Source organism: Diabrotica virgifera, chromosome 9, assembly GCF_917563875.1.
Source record: "Diabrotica virgifera virgifera chromosome 9, PGI_DIABVI_V3a".
Lineage (NCBI taxonomy): Eukaryota > Metazoa > Arthropoda > Insecta > Coleoptera > Chrysomelidae > Diabrotica > Diabrotica virgifera.
This window is the reverse complement of record NC_065451.1, coordinates 66942964-66952847: the sequence shown is the minus strand read 5'-3', so window position 1 is coordinate 66952847 and position 9884 is coordinate 66942964.

Below are 9884 nucleotides of genomic sequence, written 5' to 3'. Positions count from 1 at the left end.
GCACGCGCAGGTGCTTTTTATAGTCGCTTCAGTTGTCTTATGCAACGGTTACGAAACGATGTTGCTTAAACAGGAGGTTGCCTAGGCAACGTCAAGACAACTCAAAAATCGTCCACCAAATCAGTGCAGAATAGGGTCGTCTTTTAGGCAATAACAACGTTGTAAGAAAACGTTGCCGTAGACAACGTTGTCGCGTCGACAAATTGCTACTTGGGTATTTTCTTGTTCAGTTGTCTAAAATCTATGCATAATCTCCATGCTTTATTTCCATCTATCGCCTTTTTCGGTACCAGCACTACTGGGCTGTTGTACTCTGATGTAGACGGTTCTATTATCCCTTGGTCTCTCAGTTTTTGTACTTGCCGGTTTAATTCCTCTGTTTGTGCATGAGGTGTCCTATAGTTTTTTATATATACCGGAGTTTGGTCTTTAACTCTCAGTTTCTGCTCGTAGAAGTTGTTACATGTTAGCATGTCATGCCTTAGGGCGAATATATCTGAATAATCTTCACATAAAGATACTAACTTATCGCGTATGTATTCTGGAATGTCTAACTTCAATGATTCCCGTAATTCCTTTTTCCTATCCTTGCTGTCGTTGATCAGTCTATATATGTTGAATAATTTAATGTCTAATGTTTTTATTGCATTTGTCTCTACTTTTACTGTTTCGTAGGTTGTGTTCAAAATTTTGATGTACGGATTATTACTTGAAATAATTGCTCTCGCTATGAATATTTCTGGTTATATTTCCTGTTGTTCCACTATCCTGTCATTCTTCAGCGTTTGAAAAATTTTTACGACTCTGTAAATTTCACATCTAGGCGGTATCACTATCGTGTCATTATCTATATTATCCAAAATGTTTGTACTAATGTAGCAATCGTTGTCCTCTTTAATGTGCATTTTAAGGTTAGCGTAGTCTAGTATGCATTGAAAGTTTGAAATAAAGTCTCTCCCAATGATTCCGTCGGTTGGAATAGGAAAGCTAGGTTCCACTAACTGAAAGATATGCTCAAATCGAGATCCTTTTACTTCTAGCGTTGTTTCAACTTCTCCCATTGTTTGTAATTTTCCTTTAGTTACTCCTTTTAATTTCGCTTTTGTGTTTGGTTTCACATGTTCCTTCATAAAATCTTGTGAACATTTCAGTATTGAAATATCAGCTCCTGTGTCTATGATAAAGGTATTTGTGTTTTATAGGATTCCTGTTTTCATTCGTACAAAATTCTTTAGGTTTAAATCGAAGTTGTAAATATTATATTCCACTTCTGACTGTGTACTTTCCTTGTTTCGTTCATTAAAAACCCCAACTGCTGGTTTTCTGGTTCCTCTTGGCTGTCTTCTAACTCAAGTAGCCTTACGTTTCTGTTACGTCCTCCTCTCTGGTTCCCTCTGTATGTTTGGTTGTTAAATTGTCTATATCCTCTGTTGGAATAATTCCGTTGATTTCCTGTTTCTTCTCCTTCGTTCCGTTGCCCGAAGTTATTTCTTCTTCCTCTGTCGTATTTGTTATGGTATCCTCTTCAGTATTGCTGTTGTCCTCTCCTATTTTCATAATTCGTCCTATAATTGAATACTCTTCCCTGTGTGTTCTCCTCTGTCGTATCAATCGATAAAAATTTAGATACTACTTCCTGCGGTGTTGTGAAATTACCTGCCTCCAGTATTAACTTAGCTCTATCCGTATTAACATTTCGTTTCATTGTTGCTACGACTGTTTCCGTTGTGTATTTTTTCGCTAGCTCCAATGGCATTCCTTCCGCTATGTATACTACCTTCAACTGTTCCGCTAATTCCTCTACTTCGGATGCGTACACTGCTGCATCTTTGTTTCCTTGCCTTTTCTTTGCTAACTTATCGTTTTCGGATTGTCGCCTCTTAATTCCTTCTTCAGTGCCGCTGCTATAAGTGGGATCGTATCCTCTGTGGTTATCAGGTTTCTAGCCTTATTAGTCAATCTTGTTTTTATTAATGTTATCGCTGTTTCTTCATGTCCTTCTGCTATTTTTCCAAGTAACTCTAATGCGTCTAAAAATGTAATTTCCCTGCGCTTCCATTAAACTCGTTGGGCAATACCTTGCTTGCAATATTCAAAAATTCGTTGATTGTCAGAGCCATGTTTAATATTTTTATATCTTGTTTTATGTCGCTTTTTCCCTCTTTTATTGCCTCGTCAATTTTTTCCTCTATCTCCTCGTCACTTTTTTCCTCTTCTACTTCTTCGTCGCTTTGTTCTTCCTCTATGTCCTTGTCGATTGGTTGGTGTATTGAACTTGGAACAACTGTTCTTAAGTTTACAGCTTGAAATGAGCGTATAACTTTGTCTCTTATTTTTCCGAAATATTTGTTGCACGCTTCTCTTTGTTTGTCCGATAGCGCTTCCCAATTTTTCTTCGTTAAATGTGTGAATTTGTTATACAATTTAATTAGCTGTGTCGTTACTTCTTGTATATCCTTAGATTTAGGTACTTTCTTCTTCAAGACCCTTCTACTTTGTCTTGTTACTTCTTGCGTAATCTCCTCAACTATTTTGATGAAGTCTTCCCAAGTAACTTTGTTGCTACTCATTTATTCATAATTTTCCTTATTCCCGTACCCGTAACGAACGCATAAATTTGACAGTCTTACGAGGTATAGTAAATATATATGTATGTAAAATAATATGTCAAAAATAGTAAAGATATAGTAAATTGCCATAAAAAATCATTATATCAATCAATATAAATCACCATTAAAAAGCAGTAGACCAATAAAAATGTAATAAAAATCAGTAGGTCAAATAATAAATGGATAAAAGTCAATACAGATAAAATATATGTTGGTAAATATATAAAAATCAAATAAAAATTGTATCATTGCGTCCTATAATAACTAATATCAGGGTTAAAAAAAAATTCCTTATAATACCAATAAGGTAATTAAAAATAGAATAGTTAAATAAAAATAGGTAAAACTTAAAAGGTTATTTGCATCTTAAATTACAATTACGTTATTATTACTTTATACTTTATATTATACGAATCAGGAAATACCATAAAAATAGCTAATATGGACTTATCACTTTTACACGTTTGTGTTCGTATCACCAAGAGTCCTCGCTGCACGTCCCATACCATTGTCCATTTTCCATTGTCCACACGAAGTTCCATCTCCGTACCATTCCATTTTCCATACCATAATCATCTCCGTCTCGGGCCTGCTGTCTCCATCCTTTTGTATGTAGGCACCCCGCTGCTATCTAGGGTGGTCGAGGTGCAAGAACATTGACGTGTTTTCCCATTTCTCCTTCCAGACTGCTAGTTCCCGTGCTCGTCCCTGGTCTTAGATCGCCATATGATGGCTCCTGGCTTCTGAGCCACCGTAGATAATTAGGGGTTGGTTACCCCCGACCATAAGGGTTGATGTAGTAAATAACTCTCACAGTTAATACATTTATTTATACGTGGAGTATTTAACGGTAAGTAGCTGGTGGTATATTATTTACTTAATGTGATGTTACTCGCTGGAATCTCAACTACTCATTGATTTATCTGTTCCCCGTGAAGGTATAATTAAAGGTCGATTGTTTTGTTTTATGTTTTGGTAAGCAAAAGCGAGAGTGATTCAAAATGCTGACTGCTAACAAACATACATTGATTATTATTGCAACTTGACCTTGTATCAAATACTAGCATGTATCGATGTGGTAATCTAGGTTAATCGTATTTATTAAAAACAAACATATTTGTTTTTACCACGGGCATTTAATTATTAAAGAGTTTGTCTTAAGAAGATGTTTACTGAGATGCTGTGTATCCCAACACATTACCAATTTTTGCAAAATTGGCAAAAAACAAAAAAAATATCGACTAACATATCTAGCCAGTTGCGTCTGAGTTTAGCGAACCGACTATACCTGTTACATAAGTATTAACTATTTGTATCCAGTACTTTAAAAGTATTTGACATACGTTTATCATACTTTGCAGAAGGTGTAGGTACTGTACATTCGACTAAAATATGTTAAATAAACCTTTCGAGCTACTACCAGAGGAGTACGGCAGGGGAAAGTGAACGGTTGACCCTTCCCACATACTACGCCACTGGCGAAATTACTATTTTAATGCAATTTTTCGATTCTCCAATACTTTCTATGTAAATAATATACTCTTCATTTAAACCGATAAAATCATTGGTTTTAGAGATATTTGAAGTTAAAAATGAAGGGGCACAATACATTTATCAAAATAGTTGTGCCATTTCATTTTCAACTTCAAATATCTCGAAAAGTAGTGACTTTATCGTTACGAATAAAGAGTATATATTATCTACCTAAAAAGTTTTGGAGAACCGAAATATTGTACTAAAATAGCAATTCCGCCAGTGGCGTAGAATTTGGGAAGGGTAAATCATTCACTGTCCCCTGTCGTACGCCTCTGGTAGTAACCAGAAACGTCAAATTATCATAATTTAGAAGGGTATATGGCAACTACACTTTCTGCAAAGTATGAGAAGGATATGTCAAATAGTTTTAAAGTACTGGGTAAAAATATTTATTAAATTTTTAAATATAACGCAGTAACGAGGCACATTTTATTTAAGTGATTTGGGTTAAATCTCAATATTTTGAGGTCGAGAATTTACAACTCAGAGATTGGACATTCTTAATGAATCATCCTGTATATTACGTAGTATATATTATGTATTATAGTATATTAGAAGGTATTCTACTTTCCCGAACGCCGTTCGGGAAAATTCACTTTTACGAAAGTGCAACTTTCGGAAACGAGATGCGTGCGTGAAAGTGGCTGTTATAGCACGGCCGCGGCTGTAAAAAAAAATATTTGTGGCGCACCTTTAAAAATATCTGTGGCGGGCACGCCAGGTTTTCTCAACACGACTCTACCTTATCGGCAGAGTCTACGATAAGTGTACGGTAAATTGAAGCTGTAATTACAAAAAAAGAAATATGTACCTATGTCTTTGTACTCACTTTAGTGCCACATATTCGTGCAAATATTATAAGAATTGTGCATTTAATGATAGAAGCATATAATTTGGCAGACACATACTACACATCTCTTCCTTCTTCTTAACTCAGGCGAGACTCGTTAGTCTTTGGCACTTGGTTATAAGACCTTTGTACCAAACCCTGTTCTTCTCCTTAAACTTTAATAAGTCCTGTGGCCTCAGCAAAGGTTAACAGTTTTCTTATTGGTAGTTTTAGGATCTCTTCTGGTTCAAACCTCATATTTGACCAGTGAAGTCCTGCCTTACATCACCTAGCACACTGCAATGGCATAGTATGTGTATGGCAGTTTCTTCTTCCATTTCGCACTTTCTGCACCATGGTTCATTCACCTTACCTAGTTTGTATAGGTGATTTCTTAAACGGCAATGTCCAGTCACCATTTCAGTGACCGTTTTGATCTCTCGTTTATTGAGGTTCATCAAACTATAAATATTTATATATATATTTATATAATATATAAATATATATAATAAATATATATATATATATAAATAGTTAAAATTGTAAAAATGCCACAAGAAAATAGCTTCAGAACAACGTTAATCAAACTGTTCGAGAGTTTTTTATTTTATAAATATCCTTATTATTTTTTTAGTCTGTATTTGACCTTGAGTGGTTCTCCATTTATTTTGATGATTCTTTATCAGCCATTTCTGAACCTCGTTTTTCATAGCATCTGTAGTGATGCCACAGAAAGGTTCTGGGCCTTCAAAAGTTTCTCTCGAGCCTTGTTTCGCTAACATATCTGCTCGTTCGTTTCCATGCACCCCTTCATGACCCGGCTCCCATATTAAAGACACTTTATTGTCTTTTGCCAGGTTATTGAGGAGATCTTTGCAGTTTCTCACCAGTTTTGATTTGGTGAGAGGGTCCTTTACAGCCAGAATAGGCGATTGGCTATCTGTGTAAATGTTGATTCTCTTAGCTTAAGGGTCTTCATCAATGATTTCATCAATGCAGGCCACCAAAGCAAAAACTTCAGCCTGGAACACCGTTGTATGTTGACCTAGGCTGTAAGATTTATTATAGTTACATATTTGCCCTAAGACTCCTGATCCAGTACCATGGGCAGTTTTAGATCCATCAGTGAACCATATTAAGTGCGTAAAACTTTAAAAACCAATAGTCTAATCTAGATTTTAGGATTGTAACAGACGGATGTACAGGTGGTGTCTCATCTCAGGGGACTTCAGTCGATGCGTCAGAGCCTTTTTCTTTACTAACACCACTGGCGCTGCCCATGGTGAAGTCGAAGGTGCAATTATACTCTTGTCCAGAAGATCCTGTATTTGCCGTCTCATCTCGTCCTGCAAGCGGAAAGGCACTCTATAAGTCGATTAGCTATCGGGGCAGCATCCCCCGTGATGATCTTATGTTGCACCTGATTAGTACACGAGAATTCCCCCTCCGTCTCTGCATCCATCACATCGGGGTATTCAAGCAATATCTCCCCTATAACTTTTTCCTGCCAAACTGACAAGTGGGCCAACTTCTCGTGAATTTCCTCTGTGAAGTCGGACCCTTGAGATTCAGCTCTCACCTGTCTCACCATCCTGGTATTATCTCGAGCGATTATTGCCGTCTTTCCCACGACTCTTCCCGAACTTAGCTCGACTGGTTCCTGGTTACAATTTATAAACTTCACCCATACATTATCTCCCATTCGCGTTGCCATCACTCGGTTCACTCTAACCCCTAATGGTAGGTGTCCAAACTGCTCGACAATTATTTCCTCTGGTTGGTTCGGTCCTCTAATTTTGGCTTTTAGAATAGTTTCGCTCCAGGCTGGCAGGTGGGCCCTACTTTTTAGTACCACTTTAGCTGGCTCCCAATTTTTCTGACAGACTCCGCCGCAAATTGCTCTTATTCGCCGATCTTATGGTGCCCGCTGAATCTCGCCATCTATTACTTTAAAATACTCTCCTTCATCCATATGATCTCCCTGAATCTGAGTCCTCTGCAAACACACAAATTCGTCTCCCTTGCCCCTTCCATTTTCCCTTGTTTCTTTGAAATATTCCCGTACAAACGCGACATGTTTCTTTTGGTTCTTTCTATGCTCGTTGTTTAGGCGAGAACTTATTTTTTTGAAATAATCCCGTACAAACTCGACATGATTCTTCTGGAAATAATGAGGATATTTTCCTCCTCTGCCTCAAATAACTTAAGGTGATTCTTCAGTTCTATTCCACCACGTTTCCCACTTTCATCAGCTGTACGCTTTATCGACTTCTTTCATTCCCTATTCGTCTTGCGTTTGCTCGCTGTACGCTGCTATGCATTTTCTTCCATAACTCCTTTGATTACTTCCCAATATTTATCCCGCATTTCTGTCAACGCTTGCATCTCACAACATCTCTTGTCGGGTCGCAAGACCTCTCGAATCATTTCTGCTAACTTAATCTTTCCCTTCAGGTTAAAATGGAATTCCTGCTTGGTATAATCGCTTCTCCTTGTGCCGCTGTATATATCGACCACATCATATGTATCTGCATAACCATTAACAAGTCCAAATTATGCTGAAGGATCTCTTCTACAACAGTAGATCCTGATACTACGTCGAATCGTTTTAGTAAATTACAGAGAATAATCCTAGGTTTTTCTGTCTTCACAAATAACCTCGCTCTTGCATCATTCGCTTGCTCTTGTTATTTCCGCCGAATATCGTTGGTACCCGTTAGCAAAACGAGACAATCATTAGTTCTAAGTGTACTCGCCCGTTGCTGTATCCCATTAATAATGTCTACGGTACCATGACCTGGCCACACCATTTCATCGATATCCCACTCATCTCCAATCCATCGCTGAAGAAGTGGTTTCAGGAAGCGTCCATGACTATCCGCTGCTATCACTAATGTTCGTTGGGCAAAAGTTTCTTTACTTTATCCCCCCACCGTCCTTTCCTATCTTTTCCATTGTTGTCTCCACATGATACTCCTTGATTTTGTTTCGTTGTAAATCAAATGTTACTCTTCTCCTTTTACCTCCCAGTATCTCGTGGGTGACTTTCCGTATAACAGGTATCATGGCCTTCTTCGTCCGCAATTCATTTCTATTAACGTCGATTACCAGTCCAAGTCGTTTCATCAGATCGAGTCCCAATATACATTCTGCTCCACAGTCCACATCGACTATCCATACATTATGTATGGCTGCGGTATCACCGATGGTTACGTTTAGCTTCTGCTTACCCTGGATGCGCTGACATACCCCCGTCACCCCCGTAATGGGCTCGCTTCGGCCGGTGATAACTGGTACACCCCCCACAGCTTCTCGCAGTAAGGTTACATCGGCTCCCGTATCCACTAAAACTTTTCTATTAACCCCTTGAAAATCGGCGGTAATTATCAAGGATGTTACTCCCCCTACGGTTACGGCGCTTTCCCAATATATCCCCCTCCAGTTTTCTGGGCCATCTCCAAGCTAGGGGAACCTGGAGGGCCACCTAGTTTGGGGAAACGCTACGACTTTCAGCCCGTCTTCCGGCTAGGCTCGCATATTTCTCCACCTCCCTGTCTGACTTTTCTGATTCCCATCGCCGCTGTCGCCGCGAAATTGGACCCCTCCTCGCGGATGTTCCAATTTTGGCACTGTCTCCAGACATGACCGCCATATCCACAATTATCGCATATGGTCTGTGGACATGTGTTTTTAAAGAGCCCCGGTCGCCCACACTGAAAACATTCTTCGTTGCTCGGGCGTATCGTGAACTCACATGTCCAGTGACCAACCTGTCTACACCTCCTACATGGGGTGTACGGTACCCTGCGCAGTGATCTCTGCCGCTCTCCTTGCACTTCTCCAGCCGGACTCACCCTATCATCCCATTTATTCCCGGCCGCTACTATAACCTCCGCACGATCCATTCTTACAAGTCCTTCTTTCTTGTCACCTTCCATCCACCGAAGTCCTCTTCTCTCGCTACTCTTGCTTACTACCGTCGCATAGCTCTTCTCAAAACCGCTGCTGTTTGCTTCTTCTTCCTCTAGTTCCTTCCTAACCTTCCTTACTCTTTTCAGGTCACCTTCCTCCCCTATGTCCTTCAACATATCCAATACCGCCGTCAGGGTATTTACTCCCTTCCTAGCCTTCACCACACGTCGTATCTCGCTATTTAAACCCTCCATGAATACTCCCAAGATCATCTCCTCTCGAATCTCATTCGCTACTCGCTTTTCCCCTTCTTTCTCATATTCTTTCACAACATAGCGCGCCGCTGTTCTACACCTATCAGCGAATCTCCGATAATTTTCCCTCTCCTTCCGTCGGATGTTCATTAGTTTCGCCATTTCATCCACTCTGTCTTTCTTCACTCCAAACTGCTCCAATAGCAGCCCTTTTATCTCCTTCCATGTCCATCCCTCTTGCTTCTGAGTCGTCGCATTTCGAAAAAATTCCGCCGCCTCGCCAATCATCCTACGTCTCACCAAATCAGCTGTGTTCTGCTCAGTCCACCCATTGATTTGCTGCAACATCTCTACTCTCTCAACAAACTCCTCTACACTCATCTCTCCTTCGCTACCACACCATTCTTTCACCTCTCTAGCACCTATCATTTCCGCCCTCCTACTTCCGGCCATTCTCAGTTCTTCCATCTCCTTCCTCAAATAGTTCAGTTCGTCTTGTGCGACCCTCTGTCTCTCATCTTGTAACTTGAATAATTCCCCTCTCGCCTTTTCTAACTCTTGTTTCAATCTATCTACCTCGACACCAACTTCCGCCATGGTTTATTAAGAGGCAAAACAAAACTCCAGTCTTACACCCGTCGGCACCGTGCCTTTTGCTTGGTTCTCGTCGCACCTATACCCCGAGTAGACAGCTCAATGTCCACGACAATTAATATATCCCACCGCTGCCACCATTGTACCGAA